This window comes from Podarcis gaigeae, assembly GCF_964106915.1.
Source record: "Podarcis gaigeae genome assembly, chromosome: 1".
Lineage (NCBI taxonomy): Eukaryota > Metazoa > Chordata > Lepidosauria > Squamata > Lacertidae > Podarcis > Podarcis gaigeae.
The window spans coordinates 116,938,070-116,963,468 of NC_139678.1; the positions used below are offsets into that span (position 1 = coordinate 116,938,070).

The 25,399-nt window shown below is 44.6% G+C and overlaps 1 protein-coding gene and 1 long non-coding RNA gene across 2 annotated transcripts in view; both read right to left on the reverse strand.

The window, feature by feature from the left end:
* MAP3K20 (mitogen-activated protein kinase kinase kinase 20) overlaps window positions 1-11,319 on the reverse strand; it is an 81,356-nt gene extending 70,037 nt beyond the window's left edge. The window contains exon 1 of the mRNA XM_083711509.1: window positions 10,953-11,319. The gene's annotated coding sequence lies outside the window, so the exon portion shown is untranslated. The remainder of the gene's footprint in view (window positions 1-10,952) is intronic.
* Window positions 1-21,019, reverse strand: part of LOC310834033 — a 122,670-nt gene extending 101,651 nt beyond the window's left edge. Inside the window, exon 1 of the long non-coding RNA XR_014559069.1 lies at window positions 20,143-21,019. This is a non-coding gene — a long non-coding RNA (uncharacterized lncRNA). The remainder of the gene's footprint in view (window positions 1-20,142) is intronic.
* Between the last annotated feature and the right edge of the window lie 4,380 nt (window positions 21,020-25,399).

Consider the following 25,399-nt stretch of genomic DNA (forward strand, 5'->3'; position numbering starts at 1 on the left):
CTCTAGGGGGGAAAGAAGTCACATTGAGAAGCTACTAGTTCTAGATTCAAAATCCTCTTGAGTTTCCATGCCTGCTGCTGGCCAACAAAGTGGACTAGTACCATTATTTCCCTATTACAAAATGGGGAAGGGGACCAGAGTCCAAGTCACAGAGACTTGCAAGAGCTGCAGATAGGAGTTTGTGACTCAAGTGAAGTTTCCAGCTAGTGACTTGCAATGCAATTGAGTACTTACCATGTTTGGTGCTTTGTATTAGCAAATAAAATGCTACCCTATCCTATGTAAGGATCTGTGAAACCTCATTGCAAATACTTAGGCACATGTCTAAGTTTAGCTATACAAGTATCAAAGACAATGGATATTAGAGACAATTGAATTTCCCTCACGTATGTTACACTCACACTACGGTTGCGTAAGTGCGCACGACGTTCAATTTCAGTTGACTCATCGTCAGTTGAACCCAACCCCAACCCCAGCAATAAGCTCAGAGATCAGATGAAAAGAAGAAATGGAGCAAAATGTAATCAGCATATTGATGGCATATGCAAAACACATGATTGTGCAAGCTCCCATGGCTCCATATATAGACTAGAATAAGGGTAAGGATAAAATGGACTCAGCCAGGAAGTAATGCAATCACTAAAATGGGAATGCCACAATATTACCTACTAAGTCTCACAGTGGCAACAAGGGAAGAGCCACAGCTCAGTGATAGAGCATTTGTTTTGGATGCAAAATACCTGAGGCTCAGGTCCCAGAATCTGCAGGTAAGACTCTCTCTGATGGTAGATGTTGAACAAAGCCATCATGGCTACTAGCTGTTGTTAGCATTATCTTCCATACATTTTTGTCTGATTCTTGTTTAAGCCATCACTTCCTCAGTCACTCCCATCCTACAAAACCTAGGTTACGCACTGAGATCTGCCCTGTTTTCTGCTGATGCAAAGAATTCGCGAAGCTTCTCTGCAGTCTCTTTATCCACATTTGAACTCCCTCGTCATCCCGGATCAGAACCAAAACTGGTCTAATTAATTATGGGCTGAAAACCCTCAACTATGCATTTGCAAGGGGGTCAGAACTAGATGACCCACAGAGTCTCTTCCAACTTTATGATCCTGTGATTTATTGTTTAGTGACAAATCGGAAAATGCAGACATTATAGGTGGGGCCAGACTCCCATCTCCATTTCTAAGCTCATTTGGAATTAATGCTTCACTAGAATCAAGGAAAGCTGCTTCTAAGAACAAGTGTTTAGAATAAACACTTCCATCTCTTCAAATGCAAATATTTCACTTATCTATTCCAAGAGCTAGTACTTCCATCTTATATCTCTCTAAGCGACATCTTCTGTGGCAATTTTCACGAGGAAGAAGGAGACAACATCCTGAACCTCTCCAGTGTTCCATGGTTCTGTCATTTGCCGAAATACAATTGGGAACTCCTAGCTACTATTGTATGAGAACCATGGGGAAGGTTATGGAGATTGGCTTTGTTGCCTGCAGCAGATTAGTAACACATGATGTGCATTTGAAGGAATGGTTCTGTCATTATCCATCATATAAAGACATTTCTAAAGTATCCATCACCTTATGAAAAGGACGTGCTTTGTTTTGGCAAGGTGACAGCTGCTTTATAAGTGTCTCTATAGGATGGATTGAACTTCAATTTTGATCTAAATAAGTTAATGTGGCCCGAGACTTTTTATTTAAAAATACCCCCACACACTGCAAGATGTGAGCTTATGTTCTGTGGATTTGTTGAGAGTGATAGGTGAGTTTTTCACTTCCTGACAATTATTATTTTTATAGCTTAGAAAATATTGTCTTCCGCACCATGGAGAAAAGAATCCGAGACCTTTTGTTGCATTTTGTATTTCAATTTTAATGCCCAGCAGTCTATTGTCATGTGCGCTTTGTATATCCAACTCTTTTAACAACAGCACGTCCAGTTCAATATAGTTAAATAGATGCTCAGTGGGTTCCTGTTATCTGATAGCTTGCCTTTATACCTACTCTAACTATAGGTTTCACTTGCTCTAACGTAAGAATAAGCCAGCATAGGAAAGAGGAAACCCTGTGCACATTATAGTATAGCGGCAGGCTAAAGAGTTCCTTTTCTCCCTTTGGAAAGCTAAAGTTTGGCTCCTGGCTTCCTTAAAATATTATTTGCAGGGGGAGAAATACTGTTTTAAGATCTTAACCTTCAACAGAGATAGGAGCCAAACTCCAGGTTTGTAGAGAGTGACTCATTTAGTTGTTGGTATATGGTTAATAAAAATTGTCACCTGGTAATTATGCAGTGAAGCTTTATTAATTCTGTTCTTTTTTTCACTCTTGCACACAAAAGGGATTCGCTTTGCTACCTTCTATGGGCTGGCTGGGCTTGGGGAAAAGCTGATTGCCTTTAAAAAATAATGACTGCCTCTAGGTAATAAAGGAGGTAAGTTTTTATTACTTAAAAAAATTCATTTTCTCTCCACATAAGACCTACCGTATCTATGTGCCACAACTGGTGTTTGTTCATTTAAAAAAAACTATTGCCAGGTGGTAAATTTTGTGGGCTTCTTTGCAACCTTGAACTTGAACCCTGGAGACGTGTGCCATTTTCCCCCTTCCAATGCAATCTATTGTTCAGTGTCAGGCATGGTTCAGGAAATCCTGTATGCTGTGGTTGCCACTCTATTGGGACTCCAGCTCCCATCATCCCAAGCCAGCATGGCCAAGGGGCAGGGATGATGGGAGCTGTTGTTAGGCTACTTCTGGAAGGCCAAAGTTCCCCCACCCCCACCGCCCTAAAAGGATCCCAATGCTTCCTTAAGAGGTTTATCTGAAATGGAAGGGAAAATTGCAGCAGCAGCCAAAAATCCAATGGAACGAGAATTCACATTTTAGGCATGCTTATGATTTCATAACACAATTATGTTATAACTGTATTGTCACAGATTATTGCAGTTGAACATATTATGCTTGCCACTGAGGCTCACAGAAGCCTCTTTCTGCACCCTTAATACTCTTGGTGAACATGAGCAGAAGGTGCTGTTTTCCCTGGCAATAGTGAATCTACATTCAGAAGGGCGTTATGAACATTGATCATGGTCTATGCTACTATCCTGATCCATCTTCTATTTAGAGGGATGAAGAACTGTGCACATAAATGCCTAACCCAGCAAATGGTCAAGTTAATAAAGCAGATTGTGCATAGCCCCAGTCAGAAAATCAGCAGAACCTCGCTCTTCTGCTCAGTCCTCTGCTGATTTTCTGACTAGGTCTAGTCACAAATAGCAGTTTGGATCAGAGTTTAAGGCCTTTAGACTGAAATTCTAACCAAGGAGTAAGTCCCACTGAACTCTATGGGGTCATTTTTGAGCAGGCGTGTATTGGATTGTCCTTCTGGGCAGGGGTGGAGGAAGGGGGTGCGGTGGGGACAGGCCGCTCCAGGTGTCACCACTGAGGGGGTGACAAAATGGCGGGCAGCACTCACTGCGGGGCCTGCAGCGAGCCCGAGCCACGTGTCTCTCCTGGGAGAGACACGGTGGTTGGGCGCCCACAGGCTCTGCGCTGCACCAAACGGTCCTCCCGCTGCCTCCCCCTCAGCTGTAGGGTGGCTGAGTGGGAGGAGGTAGGCAGACTCCTCGGAGGCCCCACGGAGCGGCCTGCCCCAGCTGGCTCCGCCCCACGGCGCAAGGCACACGCGCCGCTCCAGGCACCCAATCAGTTTGCTCCGCCGCTGCTTTCAGGTTGTTTACTTTCTTATGTTCCTGGCATTTTTTGATTAACTATTTGCTTTTTTAACTGGGCTTATTATCACTGTAGGGATGTGGGTAGCGCTGTGGGTTAAACCACAGAGCCTAGGACTTGCCGATCAGAAGGTCAGCGGTTCAAATCCCCGCAATGGGGTGAGCTCCCGTTCCTCGGTCCCTGCTTCTGCCAACCTAAAGCATGTCAAAGTGCAAGTAGATAAATAGGTACTGCTCCAGCGGGAAGGTAAACGGTGTTTCTGTACGCTGCTCTGGTTCGCCAGAAGCAGCTTAGTCACGCTGGCTACATAACCCAGAAGCTGTACGCCAGCTCCCTCAGCCAATAAAGCGAGAGGAGCACCGCAACCCCAGAGTAAGTCATGATTGAACCCAATGGTCAGGGGTCCCTTTACCTTTATTATCACTGTATTTTACTGATCGACACACCTTAAGCGTAACTGAGATGGGCAAATGGGTTAAAATGTTTTTTTAAAAAAATACAGCAGCCACAGCTGGTATGGAAAAATACAGTCTCCTTTGCCAAAGCTTTCAGGCCTATGAAACCCTACATGGCTTGGAGCCATCCGATATTGAGTAAAGAGGCATAGCTTCAACCAGTCCCCCACCCCACCCCCAAGCAGTTATTCCAAAGGAGAAAGGTCTTCTTCAGCTGGAACTCACCAGAACTCAGTTCTGGCACCTCTCAGGTGTGTTCCATTGCCATTGTAAGAGAACAAGGGAGGTGTTCCTGGTGAGTTCTGGCACCTCTTTTTCTAGAAAAATAGTGTAGAAATCGTTTCCCATAAAGGCCCACCGAAGCCTATTGTTGTTGCCAGTTCAGGAGTAAGGGGAAAGCTCAACATTTGGATAGCTGCCTTTTGAGGTGGTTTCAAGGTGGGTGCAATCGTCAGTGTTCTTTAAGGCGCTGTTCTGAAATGAACACAGGGAGGAGGCTCAGGTTGCTATGCCCCCCCCCCCCAATATGTGTCAGCCATACTTCGAATTCGGTAACTACAGTAAGCTATCACATGATGATCACCGCTCATCCCAATTTCAGTTCAAACTCATTTTGTCATAAACTGGCACTGATTTTTTACACCCATGCCTTGAAACATATTGAAGTTCTGACTTTTGTAAACAGACACAAGATATTGTATTTCCAATTTCATTTTCTTCCTCACTTTAGAGTTGCGCCTTTTGGCTTAGCACCCCTTACTTTTAACTAAATCCAAGCCAAGTTGTAGGCAGTGCAAGCCTAAGCAAGCTTACTCAGAAGTAAGCCCCTCTAAGTTCAGTGGGACTTACTCTCTAGTAAATAAGTTGCAGTGTGGCACCTTTAATTTACCATTTCACAGTCAATTTGGTGATTGTAAATGACAAGCTCGCTAAATGTAAGACACCATATCCCAATATATCAATGTGTGTCTGCAAACTGTAAGAACCATGTATTTTAACAGGGTGCCACATCCATGACATTACATGCACACACAGCTGACTATCATAATAATATTAACTCATTTGGAATTGGAACATTCAGTCACCCAGTTCTCCAGGTATCCAAGAATTAAATTCTCCTATTTCCAGCTTAGATCTTTAAAATAAAAAGTGATTAAGCCAAGACACTTCGCAGCTTTCAGTGATTCCTTTGGAAAGGCATTGTGCCAATGTATTGCCAATAAAGTAGTAACTACATTTGTGCTAGCTTAAAACATACAGCAGAACGTGCCAAGTTTCCTTATTTGGGAAAGAAAACACACAGTTCCATGGCTTTCGAGGACTTTGGCCATCCATTTTTAGATTCACGATTTCGTATCCCTATACTGCAATTCATCTCTTGGGATTTCAAATGCGGTCCCATTCCAAGCACCCTGAAACAAAATGAACTCACTATTCCTCTAAGTGGTGGAAAGGAATCTATGCAGTATAATGGTGCTAATATGCTACAAAAGGCATAATAAAGCCTGGCTTTCTTAGCAAACACAGCTCTGTTTCAGCCTAAGCAAATCTGAGAACACATATTAGGACCGGCCATCTTTTCCTTCCTCTCCTGCTCAACCCCAGGCATGGATCCTGCTACCTTCAGCAGCTGCTCAACAACAGAGATAGGTAGATGAATCTCTTGCTGCTAATGACTCTACAAGCAAAAAAACAAAAGTTTAACCAGCCAGTTCTCATGTTGTAAAGCAACCTGCTGCAGGCACAAGCGCCTTGCCAGAAAGAAAAAAAGAAAACAACGTATTACAAATTTTCTCTCCGGTTTTCCCGAAAGCTGCAGTTACCAAAAAAACCTAAAATGAGGCTGATCAGCTAAGAACTACAGAAGCAGCACTAAGGCTGCAATCTGGGAGCAAGCCTCCTTAAAATCAGTAGCAATCAGTTCTGAGTAGGGGTGTATAGGAGTGTACAGTAACACACGAAATGAGGACTGATAATGTTTCGTTTGGGTGTGCAAGGATGCAAGGCATAGCTGTCAACTTTTCCCTTTTCTTGCGAGGAGTCCTATTCGGAATAAGGGAATTTCCCTTAAAAAGGAGGAAACATTGACAGCTATGATGCAAAGGGGGGGTTACTCTTTCGTTGCCAAGTTTTAAGCAGAAGGGATGTGCTGGTACCAACAGCAGTTATGGTGGTTAAGATAACATGGCATGGGTGCCTCCAGACGTCAGTATTTTGCAGGAGGGAGCACTGTTCGAAATTAACCAGGGGCCAGGCGCATTTCGTACCTGGCTTTCGACCACACATGACCAAGTGAAGATGTCTGGGTGCCAGGATGGCATCTGGCATCTCCACCAGCTGGAGGTGCATGCCTGGGGATCCTTGGATCTTGACTGTTTTCACACACTAATACCCCATCCTGTTGAATTCTACCAGTCATATTTTACCTGCACAATTGGAATGAATTTCTGTGCAGCCGGAGCCGGAGCAGTCACCGTTAAGAAAAGAGGTCGGAATAGGCCAATATATATGTGGACTGCTTCTGGATCAAGTGACTTTTCTTCTTTAAGTTCTCAAAGCTCTTAACTAGTGCAAGGTTGTCATCTGAAGTAGCCAGATGTTTAACTGATAATCAACCACAGTCAGTCCATCATTTGAAAAATGAAACTTTAGAACCATCTTGCCCCAAAATGGCAACTAGACATCCCAGTTTGGCAACTTAAACCTTGGTTTAAGGCAGGGTAGGCAACCTAAGGTCCATGGGCCGGATGCGGCCCAATCGCCTTCTCAATCCGACCCTCGGACGGTCCAGGAATCAGTGTGTTTTTACATGAGTGGAATGTGTCCTTTTATTTAAAATGCACCTCTGGGTTATTTGTGGGGCACAGGAATTCATTCTTTCTTTTTGCAAAATATAGTCCGGCCCACCACAAGGTCAGACCAAAAGGTTGTTGACCGCTGGTTAAGGAGCCATTTGACACCTAGCTTATATATCCGAGTTTCTAACACAGGGAGGGAGTCAAGTGCCTACTGGAACTTTAGGATTTGCCCTAGCGCTACGAATCCAGGTGTTTTGGGGGGTTTTTTAAATGGACTTTCTGCAGTTTGGAAAGCAACAGGGAAACCCAATGGAAAGTGTGAAGTGAACAAACATTAACAGGAAGCTGTGAAAACACTCTACAAGCAACTTGGGATGAATGCTTGTTATTGTATAACCACCCCGTAAACAAATCAGAACAAACGCTCAATAAGCATAGGATAGCATCTAACCTCTGCAGCACACACCTTCTGCCCGCAAATCAGAATGCTCAAAAAATGGGTTGCCTGCAGCAGCCCCTATGACCTGCAAATGCTGTACCCCTTCCACACTGTCTCAGTCCCTCGCCTATAATAGGGGGAATGGATCTTTGCAATTCAAAGAAGAGTCTCACTGACACTCTCATGAAGCTTTAGGAATCACATGAAGGCCCAGACGTTTTAACAAGAACAGGGACTATATATGATTTTTATAATGAATAGTGGTTTTTTAAAAAATGAATGCAATTTTAAAATGCCATTTTAGCTGTGTTGCGTGCTGCTATTGCAATTTTACAGTTTTTGAGTAGGCAACTTTAAAATGTTTGAGGTTTGTTTATTATTCTCATATTTCTGCTCTTAGGAATTTTGTTTTAAATTAAAATTAATCAAATTGGAAAGCAGGCTATAAGTACTCAGCACCATATCTATTCATGTTTATTCTGAGCATAAGGATTACCGAATTATCTGAAACATTTAAGCCCTTGGGGAAAAACACTACATGAATATGAAAAGTAGGTATATAGTCCATATGTACATGCCTCAAAGCATATAGATAAGTCCAATAAATGTGTGAGGTATCAATGATTCAAAATTATTTTAGCTGTTCCAAGTTTTAGCTTAAAGCAAGTATGAGTAGCTTCTTTATTCCTGGAAAATACTATAATCTCTGGCCAGTAGTCCACAGATCTGAAGCAGGCACAGGTAAGTGCTAGGCCAAAAAAACTATTCTGCGTTTTTTCCAACCATTGTTCAGCAATTGAGGAGAACAGAAATTGTATCCAAAAATGACCAAAGGGCACAGAAAATTTGGGTGAAATCCTGATGTGAACATCCTTATATTCTACAAGTCATTTTTCCAGAGGTCTGCCATGTGCAGCCTCTTTGGGTGCATGTTTCCTCTTAAAAAACAAAACCATGACATCCTCCGCTACGATTTCTTGCAAACAAGGTGGGGAGACTACCTACTATGTACCTGGCAGCTGTGCCTTAAAAAAAAAACCAGTTAAAGTCTTTTAAAGTAAACTACTTTTAAATCAACAAGGTGGAAGTAGTTATTTAAAAAGAAAGCTAACAGGAAGGGCTTCCCTTAAAGACAAAATCAACAAGTACACCAATTCCCGGGTTTCTATCCAACATAGCGCTGTGTAACTGTCATGAATGTTGCCAAATTAACACATATTTAGTGGGAATGCGCCAAGTCAGGCGCTTGTTTGGTCATATAAATTACAAACAGCCCCAAAGCAGAAGCACAATTGAAGGGGTCCGCATCACCCCCCGTCATTTTGTCGGAAATGGCAATGAACATGACTTTTTAAAACCATAGATCTGTATAACAACAAGTTGTGTCCTTTCATCCCAGAGAGATCATTAGACAAGCAGCAACCAGCACACACGGAATTAATTCTTGACAAGATTAGCATTGGTGCTATCAAAAATAGATAAGAGTCGTGACACACTGGCCAAGGAGACCTGTTTGCCAGCGCTAATGCCAATTTTCGCTACAACTGGCTTCCAGAACTTGTGTACATAGTTACATCCCCATCACATATGTAAATATGTTCCTAGTCGTACTTTACAACCCTGCCGGCACAAGAGGGAACCAGATCTTACAATATGAGCTAGTCGGACCAGGGTTAAAAAACCGGTGGTTGACCACCTTCAAAGAATTATCCCTAAAGTCAGCAGACATGGACCTAAAGGGACGAATTTCGGAGGTTTAAGATCTGGTCCACGCATGTGGATTTTTCAGGTCAGTAGTGCAAGCAGGTGGGGGAGGCTGCAGAGAAACACTTTGTGAAGAGAACACACACCAGCAACAGCCGCCTCACAATTATTACCGTAGGTCAAGTGCACCCAGTAAAATTCTCAGGAGCCTTAAGGGAGAGACAGAAACTGTGTGTGTGTGTGTGTGTGTGTGTGTGTGTGTGTGTGTGTGTTTAAAAAGGTTTGGGCCCACCCACCAGCACTCTCAGGCAGCTGCAAAGGGTGTGAACCCCAGTAACCAGGCCCGCTGGTACTGATGCAGGCCTTGAAGCCTGGGGCCTGATGGTGGCGGCAGCAGTAGAAAGCAGCCATTTTAATTTCCCACTAGTACCCTGGCATGCCATGGCTCCCTTTGTGGCTATAACCAACGCCCTCTTACTCGGACCGCTTGCGTTTCCATGTTAACAGCTCTTTCGTGTTTCGTTTACCTAGTGATCCCACCTAGGACCAAGTCCATGAGGGTACCATCACCTAAAACCCGGTAGGCTTTACTTCCAAATAAACTTGCCAAGTATCAGGCTGTCAAAATTTCAGGATCTATTATCAGGGCTTTCCCCCCCCAGATGGAACTTGCAGGAACTCAGGTCTGGCATCTCTCAGGTGGGCGGCATTGCCATTCTAAGAGAACAGGTGAGTTCCGGCACCTCTTTTTCTAGAAAAACAGTACTGCATACTTTGTTAATTTGGGGGCATTCTGTTACTTAAAAGGCCAGAATGCATTCTTTACACACACTGTCAAAAGTAGTGGTGGTGGGAAATATTGCTTAGCAAACTTTGGGGAATACACAGGGCAAGGGGGTGTCCCCAAACCAGAGCTAAATACCCAAGTTTTTCCTTGCTCGCTTGCCTTTTTTTGTTTCTCAACTGGTGCCGCTCCAGCTGCTGCTGCTGCTAACTTTTCGACATCCCTACGGGACTAGAAACCCAAAACGAGTCTAACGATTTCCTGCGAGATTAGCCGGCAGGATGAGGAATGCCCGAAACCCAGAAGATGACAGGTGGCTTGAATCATCCCTGCGCCCATTCCCAGGGCGGCGCTGCACAGGTATGCGCAATCCTGAAACCCGGGCGGCAGCGGCGGAAGGGCCTGCGGAAGCTGCCCTTCTCCAAACTTCCCAGCAAGTTGCAAGTTACTTTTTTTAAAAAGAGAGGAAAGGCGTGTGTGTCACCAAAGCGGGAACAGGAGAGGGTGTGTGTGCGTGTCCGAGCTAAACGCAGAGAGGCGCTTCCAAGAGCAGGAAATGATCCTTTCAACTTGCTGAGAAACTTACATAAATCCTCTTGGCAGGCAAAGGGGGCTGCGCAAGCGAGACTGCAGCGATCCCTCCAAGCGCCTGAGGCCGGCTTCGGGGGGGGGGGGAGAGGACTCTCTTTTCTTCCCCCCCCCCCGGCCTCCCAGACCCCATATTGCGCAAAGTGGTTTCTTCTCCCGTTCCAAAAGCGCAAAGCCTCGGCGGGGTCGCTCGCCTTTTGGCGCTCAACTGTGCCAAGTGCGCGCCGCCTCCTAACCCCCGAGGCAAACCAAGCGAGGAACGCGCTCGCTCGCTCGCGCCCGCCATTTCAGCTCCAGACATTCTTGGGGGGACGCGCGTTCATCTCCTCGCAACCCGCCGCCCCCCACCTCCTTTCCCACACCCGAGCTTCTCCTCCTCCAGCGAAATCTCCACCCACCACAACGCCGAGCCCGCCAGGCTTTGCAGCAGAGCGCGCTTTCCCTTACCTTCCCGGAGGGACCCGCCGAAGAGGGAAGCGGCCAACTTGTCCCGAGCAACTCCGCTTTCACCCCGCGGGACCTCGGCTTGCTCCCCTGGGCGCGCGCGTGAGCGTGTGAGTGCGAGTGTGCGTGCCCCGGCTCTCCCACGCTTCCGGTTAATGTCACAAGGAGTCACACCACAAGCCAGCCTTCCCAAGTACCTCCCGAGCTTGCAAGAACAGCACCACCCCGCGCCCGGCCAGGCTAGGAGCCGAGGGGCAAAGCACGGCCCGCCCACTTGGCGGCTGGCTCCCAGGCAGCTGCGGAGTTTCCCCACATCACTGGGGAGTCGAGGGCGACGTTAATCCCTCGCGCTCTTTCCCGTCCCCAGCACACCGACCGGGGTGGGGTGGGGGTGGATAAAAGATACTCGAGAGAGCCAACTTTATATTTAGCCCAACTAAGCCCCTGTCAAATGCGAAGGCAAGAGCCCAACAGAATAGAATAAACTGCATTTCTCCACAGAAAGGTTTAAATGCCCTGTTCCGGCCTCGTTTGCAAATCAATGCAAGCCTAACTTGCTGTTTTATAAATACTGCTGAGGCGAGGCTATTTGTGTGTGCACGTTTAGAAAAAACGTTTTCCCAAGATTTCCTGGCGAATGGCACCAGCTTTGCTCCTTATTCAAACATCAACAGTCACACACACAAAAATATCTGCGGGAGATTATATTTGATATAAGGAGACTTGCACATTGCCCTGGTGTGGCTAAAAACTCCCCGGTTGTTCCAATCACGTGCCCTTTTAGAACTTGTGCTTTTGGATTTGACAAAAGTTAGAAGAGAGACATGAACATATTTCTGTTACTTTAATCTAAGGGCCAAACTTCTGGTTGCACTATTTGGTCTCCTAAAGACCACACAAAATAACTGGTCACTCTTCTTTTGAAAGAAAAAGCACCCATGCAACCTTCAGTCTGAATGTGCTCTCAGTTCAGGTCTACTGAGAAACAACACTCACAAGCTGCTATTTGCCCCCAAATAGTCTGTTTTAAAATACAACTGTGTAATGCAGAGCTACAACATAAAAAAACCCCACCAAAGTAGCATCATTTTTTCCCTCCTACTCTTAATGTAATAATTAAGGTTGGGGTGTAACTCACAGAACTTGAATCACCACATGACATGCCTACCCAGCAGCAGACAGAAATTGTTGGCTTTGATTTGGTTTGTCAGTGTTTCTCAGGTGTTTTCAATGTGGGGGTGGGGGATGTCTAGAAGAGATCCTTCCACTCGTTTGTGTGCAGGTAGCAAAAGTGGGCAACCTGTGGCTCTAGGCCTAATTATCATTATCATTATTATTATTATTTATTAAATTTCTATACAGCCCTATACCCGCAGATCTCAGGGCGGTTCACAACATAAGGTCATGCGGCTCTCAAATTAATGCAAGTGGCAAGGAGGGGAAAGGCAACAGCAGAGAGATTTCAGCTGAAGGAGTGCTATTTTTAATGCAAATAAGTTTATAGGGAATTTTTAATTTCATCTACTGCACCCGCCCCTTGGTGCTGATGTAGTATATGTTGCTGTTGTTAATTCTGCTGCCTGGTCTTTGACCGCAATAAAAGACTGATTGATTGAACAGCAGAGAGACAGAGAAAGGGGTAATGCAAAGACAGATAAAAGACAGTCTCTTGGTTCTGCCCCTGGCCATTGTTGACTTTGGACCCTGACTCCTACCGGCCTGTGTTGCCTGACCAAGTGAATGTGGTAGCCCTAAACTGCCTGCTGCTGCTGCATACAAGGATTTGTGGACTGAGGTGCTGAACAAAGCCAACAATTGTAAGAGAAGAATAACAGTGACCGTATCCCTGGATCACCTGTCACTTCTTGAAACTTTGTGCTTGGCCTTGAGGTCACTAGGTCTGCTCCACAGCTTTGAGTACCAGACATGTAAGGAGAAGCTTCTTCTTGTTGTTTAGTCATTTAGTTGTGTCCAACTCTTTGTGACCCCATGGACCAGAGTCTTCCACTGCTTCCCGCGGTTTGGTCAAACTCATGTTAGTAGCTCCGAGAACACTGTCCAACCATCTTGTCCTCTGTCGTCCCCTTCTCCTTGTGCCCTCCATCTTTCCCAACATCAGGGTCTTTTCCAGGGAGTCTTCTCTTCTCATGAGGTGGCCAAAGTATTGGAGCCTCAGCTTCACGATCTGTCCTTCCAGTGAGCACTCAGTTTCCTTCAGAATGGATAGGTTTGATCTTTTAGCAGTCCATGGGACTCTCAGGAGTCTCCTCCAGCACCATAATTCAAAAGCATCAATTCTTTGGCGATCAACCTTCTTTATGGTCCAGCTCTCACTTCCATACATCACTACTGGGAAAACCATAGCTTTAACCATACAGACCTTTGTTAGCAAGGTGATATCTCTGCTCTGATGTCTCTGTTCAGACCTATGACAGCACAAACCACAGTTTGTGCCATCAATCTCATCTTATGAAAGGCATTAGTGAAAGGGTTGTCTTATCATTATTATCTTAACCAACAGCTATCGTGATTCTTAGGATACATGAGATACGTCAGCTGTACTGATGCAGCTAATTCTGTTGCAGTTAAAAGGCTCACCCACCACTATTCACAAGCCCCAGGGCAAACATATGCTCTGGGCAAACATATGGTACTTTGCAATGGTAGCTGCCACTTCCATACATCACTACTGGGAAAACCATAGCTTTAACTATAGGGACCTTTGTCGGCAAGGTGATGTCTCTGCTTTTTAAGATGCTGTCTAGGTTTGTCATTGCTTTTCTCCCAAGAAGCTAAGTAAACGCAATTATCAGTAGCAGTTGGTGGGGCAGCCTTGCTTATCCGGCTTCGCAGTGCAGTACCCAAGATGGGAGAGGCCGCAGTGCTGTTGGTGTGGGTGCAGCAGCAGGTGCATCAGAATGGCTCAGCTGCTGCAACAACATCACTTCGATCTTGTCTTGGTTGCCAGAAGCCACCTCTGCATTAGGAAGCCAGGTAATCAAAGCAACCCCACTCTGCCCGCTACTGGGAATAAGGCACCACAATTTGGAAGGGTCTCCAATGCACGGTAACCAGAGTGAAGTTGAACACGTGGGTGGTTGTTGTTTATTTAACACCTGCCCACTTCCTGCTGGGAATTAAACTTTCAGTGACAGGTCCTGTCCCCCAGCACCACATTTGCAGAGAGAAACAATTAGTCTAATCCACTACCTGAGATCAATGGATTCTGAGGTATTCCACAGGCCCTGGGGAGATTTTCCTGCTGGTGTGGCTGTTGAAATTCTGGTGGCTTTGTAGAATGCAGAGCTGACACAATTGCTTCCAAGGACCATTTCTCCCAATGAGCAGAACTCTCTTGCGTATGCCACACCCCTGGGCAACGAAGCAGTCTGGGAGATGGCTTGACTGCAAGTAGCAAAAGGGTTTTGTTTTAAACCATCCTGAAAAAATTATGAGTACTTTTGTGCTAATTTATCTTATGATACAGATGTTTGTATGCAATTTTGCCTAATATGCACATTTTTGCAGAACACTTTCCAACAGAATGCATCTTTGTATGTTATTTTCACTGATAGTGCGTGCATTTTTGTGCACATCACTTGGCTAGAGAAATGCAAAATTAATAGAAGTGCTAATTAAGATGGCCTGTGTTTTGACCCACATGTTGTCCCGGAAAGTGCAACTTAAGTAGGCTTGCCTTTAAACAACCAATTGGAATTTCCCCCTGATCTCTATAAACGCAAGCAAGAGCTCATTATTGAGCCAGTAACTGAAATGTGTTGTTACCTGTGGCTAACTTTGAAAACTTAAGTTGGTACAAAATATGCTTGCTAACTGACATGGTACATTGCACATACAGTGGTACCTCAGGTTACATACACTTCAGGTTACAGACTCTGCTAACCCAGAAATAGTGCTTCAGGTTAAGAACTTTGCTTCAGGATGAGAACAGAAATTGTGCTCCGACGGCGCAGCAGCAGCAGGAGGCCCCATTAGCTAAAGTGGTGCTTCAGGTTAAGAACAGTTTCAGGTTAAGAACGGACCTCTGGAACGAATTATGTACTTAACCTGAGGTACCACTGTATATTATGCCAGTACTGTACTGTGTCATTTTTGGTGGCTTCTGTTTTGGTGGCCCAGTTCAAAGAACTGATTTTGACAGTGCTGTTTTTCTAGAAAAAGAGGTGCTGGAGGTCACCATGAATGCTTAGAATGGCTCTCTTAGAATGGCAATGATGCCAACCTGAGAGGTGCTGGAAGTGAGTTCATGTGAGTTCTGGCTGAAAAAAAGCTCTGGGTTTTGGCATGGGCATAGTCAAGTGGGGGGTAGGGGACAACTGCCCCCTAAATCAATACAAATCAATGCAAATATGAGGTTCTGCCCCCAACAAAAGCCTGCCCTCCGAAAAATCCTGCCTACACCCATGGATCTTGACCTCAGTACCTGGAGGATCACTTCTCCCCTCAGACCCAGACATCTTCATCTGAGGCCCTTCTTCAAGGGCCCCCTGCCAAGTGCGATAAGGGCCTTCTTGGTAGTGGCGCCCGCCCTGTGGAATGCCCTCCCATCAGATGTCAAGGAAATAAACAACTATCTGACTTTTAGAAGACATCTGAAGGCAGCCCTGTTTTTGTTGTTTAGTCTTTTAGTCGTGTCTGACCATTCGTGACACCATGGACCAGAGCACGCGAGGCACTCCTGACTTCCACTGCCTCCCGCAGTTTGGTCAAACTCATGCTGGTAGCTTCAAGAACACTATCCAACCATCTCGTCCTCTGCTGTCCCCTTCTCCTTGTGCCCTCCATCTTTCCCAACATCAGGGTCTTTTCCAGGGAGTCTTCTCTTCTCATGAGGTGGCCAAAGTACTGGAGCCTCAGCTTCAGGATGTGTCCTTCCAGTGAGCACTCAGGGCTGATTTCCTTCAGAATGGATAGGTTGATTTTATTGCAGTCCATGGGACTCTCAAGAGTCTCCTCCAGCACCATAATTCAAAAGCATCAATTCTTCGGCGATCAGCCTTCTTTATGGTCCAGCTCTCACTTCCATACATCACTACTGGGAAAACCATAGCTTTAACCATACGGACCTTGCAGCTGTATTTAGGGAAGTTTTTAATGTTTGATGTTTTATTGCTTTGTTGTTGTTGTTGTTGTTCTGTTGGAGCCGCCTAGAGTGGCTGGGGAAACCCAGCCAGATGGGCAGGGTATTATTTATTTATTTATTTATTTATTTATTTATTTATTTATTTATTTATTAATTAGCCTCTGAGGGAAGTAGCTTTATTTATCGGTGGCACCTTGGTAGCTTCCCATAACATCCAACCCTCTCTCTTTCACATGCACACAAAGCACAACTCATTCTACCTCTGTGGTAGGTGATGCGAGCAGCAGGAATTTCAAAACTTCCTCTACCTGCAACCTCTCTTTTCCGTCTCCCCAGACTCCTTGGTTTGTTAGAGGCTAATCACCTAGGAGTGGTGGGTCCTGGAGAACAGGTGAGGGGTCTGGGGAGAAGCTGGCATGCTAAATGGGAAGCCCCTAGACTGGAAGTTCCCTTCTCTGCCCCTCGTATCACCCCACTGATGTTTATTACTGGCTGCTGCTAACTACAGGAGCAGCTGTGGCCTGTTTGACTCACCAATATAGATCTCTGGGTATTCATATCTCAGAAAAAAATATTGTATGACTGTTGCCTCAGATACTGTGACTATTCTGCTTGCTTCTCTACCACCTCCCCACACCTTTTAGTCTGAGGCAACTGTGAATTTATTCAAGCAACTTGCTAATATATTGACATAGAGCACTCTGACGCACAGAGGCAGTTGCCTCAGCCTCACTTCATAATTAAATCGATGTCCGCATCTTAGTCCATAGAGCAGGATGCCTCAGGGAGGGCTCATAAATAATGTTAAGGGCGCCAAGACCAGTTTTTAAACGCAAGCTAGGTGGTTTTATGAATTTTATCAACTATGACAAATATCAAGCTATTTCCCGGTCTGGATCTTGAATAGTTTGAGACCAGTCATTCAAACTGCAATGCAATAAAATACAACATAAGAAACAAAAGAAGAAATACAATTAACACCAACACGAGTGGTTAATGTAATGGATGTGCCGTCTCCCATCTTCACAAACACATCGCCAGCTGAATGCAGACCATGGAGATTCTGGGCTCGTACCTCACTGTTCTGAATGTGGCTTGCCCTGTTTTAACGTTGCTTCTGATTGGCTATGACAAATGCCACAATAACCGAATGCTACATATAGATGCAGGGAAAGAAGTTCCCCTAAAGATTAGGGTGGCCACATAACGGTCACCTCCAGGCTTGATTATTGTAACTTGCTCTACGCGGGGCTGCCCTTGAAGTTGACCCAGAAACTCCAGTGGGTGCAGAATGCCGCAGTGAGGCTCCTTACGGGGTCCTTGCCACGGGGTCATATTCATCCAGTGCTTTCCCAACAGCACTGGCTCCCGGTGGAGTACAGGGTCAGGTTTAAGATGCTGGTTTTGACTTTTAAAGCCCTATGCAGCCTAGGACCCACGTACCTATGGGACTGCATCTCCTGGTATGCCCCGCGGAGGACCTTAAGGTCCCAAAATGACAACACTTTGGAGGTCCCAAGTCGCAAGGTGGTTAGATTGGTCTCAACTAGGGCCAGGGCCTTTTCAGTACTGGCCCCGACTTGGGGGAACGCTCTGTTACAAGAGACTAGGGCCCTGCAGGACTTGACATCTTTCCGCAGGGCCTGCAAGACTAAGCTGTTCCGCCTGGCCTTTGGCTTGGACTCAATCTGACCCTTATGTTTCCCTCCCCTTATGGTTTTCATCTATGGGCCACTTTTGAAGTGAGACTGTATTTTAAATTGTATTTTAACCTGTATTTTAAATTGATGGCCCCTCCCCCATTATATTTTTATTGTAATTTTACTGGTGTTAGCTGCCCTGGCCAGGGAGGGTGGGGTATGAATAAATATTATTATTATTATTATTATTATTATTATTATTATTATTATTACCCCCCAAAAAAGAGGAAATATGTCACTAAAAAATAACACAACAGGCCGCAGTTTTGCATAGCATTTGCATATGATAATTCACGTGAAGTCTGGACGGTGGTAGCATGAGAACGGGCCTTTTTTGTAGTGGCTCCCTGTTTGTGGAATGCTCTCCCCAGGGATGTTTGCCAGGCGCCTTTATTATATAATTTTAAGTGCCAGGCGAAAACGTTCCTCTTCAACCATGGCTAATTAATAACCTACAGCATTTTAATTACATCTGTGGGAAGGGGGTGTTTGTTGTTTTAGTTTAATTATTTACTATGTTTTATCTTGTATTTTATTCTGTGAACTGCCCCGAGATCTTTGAAAGGGCAGTATATGAATAAAATACACACACACATGTGTATGGTTGCAGATTCTGAAATTATTTTTACGATCTAACTAAAAATACGCACCTCACCATAGCGGGCGAGGTTGTGACCTTTGTGTGGCTGGCTCCATCTGCTGCCCCAGTTGATGGGCAATGCCAAAACTCCTTCTATCCTCTTTTCTTATGGTTCTTCATTTCTAAAAGGACTCTGCTGCCCTTTAAAACAGAATACTGTACACTTTCAAACAGAGGACTGTCAGTTCTCTATACAGAGGACTGATCTTTGTAAATTAGGACATGATCTACAATTAGATTAAATCATCTTTTCTGATAGTTGGTTTGCACCCCAGTAACATGTATCCCCTGTAGAAAGGTGCGCTTCTAAATTGTTCTGTGTTCAGAAGAAGCCTGGAGCACAAGAACAAGATTAATAGGCAACAGATTTGGTTTCTAATACCACCCCACCCCCTTTTAAGCCATGCAGAAGTTAAAACCATTTTATCCTTTAATATTTCCACTAGTATCACAGTTTGTAGTTGATGGCTTTACTCAGCTGGCAGTTACTCCTACATTGTAAATATTTCCAAACATATTTCTAATCTTATATATAGCCCTCATGCTAGTTCTTATATTAAACTTTGAGATCCAATAGTGTTAAATTGCTGTTCTAATTTCAGAGCGGCTTTCCTCTGTGGTGCAATGTGGGTTTTAACATCGTTCGCCTTGTTTTATGAATCTACTCTGAGCGCCTCATTGTTTCATCCATTTGCGTTGTCTAATCTAATCTAATAGTACGTTCTTGCCAAAACATTTTTGTGTGATCTGCATAACGTGAAAAGATGTCGGAATGCTACTTCTTTCCATTTAGCATGTGTGAGTCTTTTTAAAATAAATTAATCAATATTAAATTGTTATCCAACACATATTTGATATGTAGCCTCCCTAGAAATACATGTGGGCTGAGGTACAGGTATAAAAAAGGGAAAAGAAAAAGAAAACAAATCATAATACAGTGCTACCTCGAGTTAAGAACTTAATTTGTTCTGTTCTTAACCTGAAACTGTTCTTAACCTGAAGCACCACTTTAGCTAATGGGGCCTCCCGCTGCCCCTGTGCTGCCACTGCGCAATTTCCATTCTCATCCTGAAGCAAAGTTCTTAACCCAAGGTAATATTTCTGGGTTAGCGGAGTCTGTAACCTGAAGCGTCTGTAACCTGAAGCGCCTGTAACCCGAGGTAGCACTGTAGAAATATACATAATACAAATCATAATACAACAGGCATATCCATGAAGCAACAGAAAAGGGGTGGAGCAACAGAATTGTTCTGGGACCAGGCCTTGGGTAGATGTAGCCAACTTTGTGGCGAAATTTAATAATAATAATAATAATAATAATAATAATAATACCCCACACATCTGACTGGGTTTCCCCTGCCACTCTGAGTGGCTTCCAGCACATATAAAAAGATAATAAAATGTCAAAAATTAAAAACTTCCCAATACAGGGCTGCCTTCTTCTAAAAGTCAGTTAGTTGTTTATCTCCTTGACGTCTGATGGGAGGGCGTTCCACAGTGAGGGTGCCACCACCGAGAAGGCCCTCTGCTTGGCTCCCTGTAGCTTCACTTCTCACAGTGAGGGAACTGCCAGAAGAGCCTCAGAGGTGGACCTCAGTGTCTGGGCTGGAGACGCTCCTTCAGGTATACTGGGCTGAGGCCTAGATGGTATGGCTCCTCTAGGAGGGTCTCAGTGTGCTGTATGGTGCTAGAGTAACCTAGCCATCTTTATTTTTCATGGATGCTGTCCAAGACTAGCAATATTTCCACCTAATTGTGAAGAGGAAACGATGAGGATGTCACATCTTTCCTCAGATTAGGGTTCCACATGAGCGAGGAGTCAAATAGAGCTCCTCCGGCACTGAAAATGTGTGAGGGAACAGCAGACTTACCCAGTCCAGCAAGGAGCTTTATCAGAGTTCAAGCAAGACAGCATCACCCAAGAAAAAGCTAGAGATAAGTCTGGCCTGGGAAGAGTCCCGACTGGAGGACCAGATAGAGAGAGCTAGAAGCCACATTCAGTTACCCCATCCCTGCCTGGCACAATTTTGTTTCTTATTTTTCTTCTCTCTCTCTCTCACCATCAACCTTCTGTGGCAAGCCAGAATGCCCGGTGTGTGTTGAGTCCGATTTAGATACAGATGGCGAGCTATTAATTTTTTTTAAAAAATGGCAAATCGAACTGGATTCTCGTAGATTCGGATCTCCGTGTCACTTAACAATTTATTTCGACTCCCCAATGTTGAAGTCTGTGCATGGAATGTTTATGCTTAAAGTAAGGTCCAGGGTGTTGCAGAAGTTTCTGGGGATTATTTTATTTTATTTTTTTATTAAAGGAAAACTTTTTAATCTGGCTATTATTTCCTTTGATTGCTAATACGTTGACCCTTCGTGACACCTGCTGCTTGTTCCTGCTGAACTTTAATGCTGATCAGAGTAAAGAACACTATGGTTATTTGAAAAGGCAGGGTGTAATGCATTTCAGATTAACAGTGAAAGAAAAGCTATTCAAGAAGGCAGAGGTTCACTATGCCGTAGCGCACTCTGTGCTGCTTTTCTTATTACGAGTAGGGGGAAAAAAACCCGAAATGAGAATAGCACATCTTTTAATTTCCTTCCACTATTACCTCTTGATTTGCATTCAGGTCTCCCAGAAGAAATACCTCTGAATTCAGAAGAAGGCTATTTAAGCTGCATGGTGTTTAAAAAATTGCTGGAAGAGGTTAAGGTACCGTATATTATGCAGTTGACCTTACTAAGAAGCTATGTTAACAATTTAGAGTTATAATTTTCTCCAGTTACATTTTGTTAAAATATTTCTTTTTTCTCTCCTCATTTTATTTTTTCATAGCAAAACTCATTATCCCTTCTAGGTACCCCTGCAGGTTAAACCCTTCGATTTTTATCTTAACTTGTTTTGTTAGCTTTTTAAATGGCATTAAAAATTATACGAAAAGTTATTTGACTCGCAGAGAATTATCTGGTCCTTTTCCCTTTCAGCGGAGTGAATTATTTTGTTTTGTCTTTTCATCTCCTTTCATTGCAAGGACCTAGCAGCAGACAGCATCCTCTAAAACAGTAACGCAGTATTTCCAGGATTATTATTTTTTTGTCCTTTTTTTTTACTCTTAGGGACTGAGTAAAAGTGATTTTTGCCTCTCAGTTAAAAATAAAATAAAATAAAATGGGATACTATTAGAATGAACAAAAGGTGGGAGATTTAAACATCCACCCGTCGCTACTTTCCCCTTCCTGGGCTAAGTGCTCAGAGGATATTGTGGCAATTCCAAGCATTTTTTTGGGTGAGGCTTGTTTTCTGGATTTATTTCAGTGGAGCATTAGATCTAGATTTTATTGCCCTGATGGATATCTTAGGCTGGAGACAAGGGAGTGTGGCCCTGTTGTTTCTTCTCCATGGGGAATTGGAGGCGCCATTTTAAGGTGGTTCCATTCCTTCCTGGATGACAAATTCCAGAAAATGGTAGCATTATGCTATAACATGAAAACTAGAATTGTAGCGTTAGAAGGGACCGTGAGAGTCATCTAGTCAGGATTTTTTTAAGAGTCCTTGGCATGCACATCTTTTCTTCTTAACAGCTACACAGAATAACTGAATGAAGTCATATGTGGAGATTTTAGGGTGAGATGTTATCAATATGCAGATAACGTAACAGCTTTATTTCTGTTTTTCAACTGGTTTGGGTGACGCAGTGGACAGGGCCATCTTTACCCATAGGTGCTAGGGGTGCAGGCACCCGGGCGCCAGGCTCTCAGGGGCACCAGGCCGAGAGTCCAGGGCCCAAGAGTTGAGTCCGGGGAAGAGCCCGACCGTCAGTTGGAGCGCCACGGCAGGCTCTTCTGCTCCGGGCGGCTCTGCGTCGCAAGTTCGGGGGTGACCGAGCCAGTGAGATGCTGAGGTGGCCAGTGAGCTCCGCATCCTGCGTGCCTGGGACTGGGCAACCTGGGGGGGGGGGGCGCCAAGCGGATCTTTGTACCCCAGCACTGCATATGCTTAAGACAGCCCTGGCAGTGGAACTACTAAAATAGTGCTTGAGCATGGGCTGAGATGGAAGTGATGTTGGTTGGTGATCTGGCTACCTGAATGCCATTTATTATGCTTTTGGATAGGACTGCCTTCCCTCCGGTGTGCATGGCGGTTTGAGAGGGTGCTCCCTGAACCATCTCTGTCACTTAGAGGCACAGATTTCTCCTGTTGAATGGAACACCTTTTACCAGTTTAGGTAGACTGACTTGTCAGCTGCAGTCCTATCTGGACAAGAGACAGCATGGTCTCAGTGATTCTTGCTCTGGTGTTTACAGTGGTACCTACCTTGGCTTTTGAATGTAATCTGTTCTGGAAGACTGTTCGACTTCTGGGTTACTTCTGGGTTTTTGGTGTTTGAAAACTGAAACATTCGACTTCCAAGATGTTCGAAAACCAAGGTACCACTGTATAGCTACTTTCTCCTGGAATCATGCATTGAGGCTCAACAGTGCAGGAGTTGAAACTTGGTATGTTGTTAAAGCAGTTCCGTGAACTTCAGAGCTTCAGACTCTTGATGCATGTCTTTCTGTTGCAGACAGATATACTGTCTGCTTTTGAACAAAGAGGAACAACATCTGCAACCAGATCTTCCTCACTGCCCACAGCGGAAACTGAAAATTCAGCTTTCCCGTTCTGCAGATTGCAATTGAAAGCCAAGGAATGCATGGGGGTCTGGATCCCAGCTATGGGCTAGTATCCTCAGTTTTCCACTTCAAATGTTTCCAGAAAGCCCACATCACTGAATGCAACGGATTCTTTCCAGATATGCAATGGATCTCTACCAGCTTCACTATACCCTTGCCTGGCTCCAGGGGCTACACCACAACAAGGGGCGCTGCTGTGATGAGCCCGGAAGGGCATGGGAAGTGGGTGGAGCCACCGCGGGTGCAGATCTTGGTGGAGGTAGCGAACATTCAAATGAGAACTGGAGAAGGGTTCCATGTGAACATCGGTAGAATGTGGGTCAGTTGTCCTAAGAGATAGGAAAACGCCGTTCTGAAGGGATGGGTGATTGCCTCCATTGTCGTTGGTCAATCAAAACGGAGTTGGGTTCAGATCCCTGAATCCAGAGTGGCAGAGACGGACACCACCAGGAGGGTAAGACCCGAACCAATGCCTCAAGTTGTCAGAAAGGAGGTTCTGACTAAACATCAGGAAGAACTTACTGGCAGTAAAAACTGTTCAACCGTAGAATGGACTCCCTTGGTAATGATGATTATGAGTTTACGCTGTACAAATATAATTCTGAACAATAAAGCATTAAAAAGAAAGGAAGAATGGACTCCCTTGGAAGGTTGTGGATTCTCCTTCGTTGGACGTTTTTAAGCAGAGGGACGCGGGTGGCGCTGTGGTCTAAACCACAGAGCCTAGGGCTTGCCAATCAGAAGGTTGGCAGTTCAAATCCCAGCAACGGGGTGAGCTCCCATTGCTCGCTCCCTGTTCCTGCCCACCTAGCAATTCAAAAGCACGTCAAAGTGCAAGTAGATAAATAGGTACCACTCTGGCGGGAAGGTAAACGGCATTTCCGTGCGCTGCTCTGGTTTGCCAGAAGCGGCTTAGTCATGCTGGCCACATGACCTGGAAGCTGTATGCTGGCTCCCTCGGCCAATAAAGCGAGATGAGTGCCACAACCCCAGAGTTGGCCACGACTGGACCTGATGGATGACTGGACCTACCTTGGATGACCATCTGTCATGAATGCTTTCGCTAAGATTCCCACATTGCAGGGGTTTGGACTAGATGTCCCTGTCTGTGCTACAAAAAGGATGTTGTGAGACAGTGAGGCACCAACAATGTGGATACAAAACCCATGCTTAGATACTGAATGAACAGCATGGCATCCGTTTACCACAAGACGACCAGGCAACGGATTACAGCAAGATTGCAACAAATGGGAAACACTTCGAATACTCAAAAGGTCTTCAGTCTTCACTGTATCTTTCCTTTTTCTCGTGATATTCTTTCTCAAGCTCTGACTTCTAGCAACAACTCTCTCTCTCTCTCTCTCTCTCTCTCTCTCTCTGTGTGTGTGTGTGTGTGTGTGTTAAAGGCATACTTAAAATTTGCTTTAAAAAGATGCAAATTGTCTCATCTTTGATAGTGGATGTTGACATGAAATCTAATGAGGGAAGATATCAATTGTCATAAGCGTTAATTTAAGCTGTTTATTTTATCATCAACATGTAGCTCCTTTGAGACCATGGGGGGTGGCTTGAGTAGCGCAAAGGAGAAGACTGTTGTTTTCAAAAGCAGCATTAGTTTGATCATTTATAAATTCCTGCACGCCAGCTGCGTGCCTAGATTATTCATGCTACTACAATTAATACCATTAAGGAGGAAACACAGGCGTCCTTGGGAGACTATTGCGGAAAGGTGTCAGATCTTAAACCAGGTTCTGTTGCTCCGCGTAAAACATAACCAGAAGTTGCTTCTGCGACGGCACTTTGCAGTTGTATTTTAAAGAGCTGTGATCCACCCTGGGCCCTTCACGCGAGGGGCAGACAAAAGTCAAATTTAAAACAACGGCCACTGAAGCTCTGTCTCCACTAATGAAAAGCTAAGCGAAGCACCCATTTGTGGGACAAGTATAAAGGAAGAATATGGCAAGGCTCATTTTAAAAGGGTGAAATGAGGAGGTTCGTAAATGTGTCTTTACTCTTTCCAGGTTTGAAAAAGATTCTTCTTCACCCAAACCCAGCCCTACCATTCAGCAGAGTGAGGCAGCCACCTCAGGCAGGAAGCCAATTTGAGGTGTTGTGAAAAAGTACCAAAATGGTTAGTTATTTCAATTTTCCTTGTTTTTGGACTTTGGGGGAGGGGAGGTATTTTATGTGGGATTTTCTGCCTCACGTGCCAAAATAATTTGGGTACTATGTAGGGAGGAATGAATATATGGATTTCAGCTTCTCATTTTTCCACCCGTAAGTTCAGTTCTCCACATTGCTACATCGGTTTGCATTTATTTTTTTTAAAAAAAAGCCC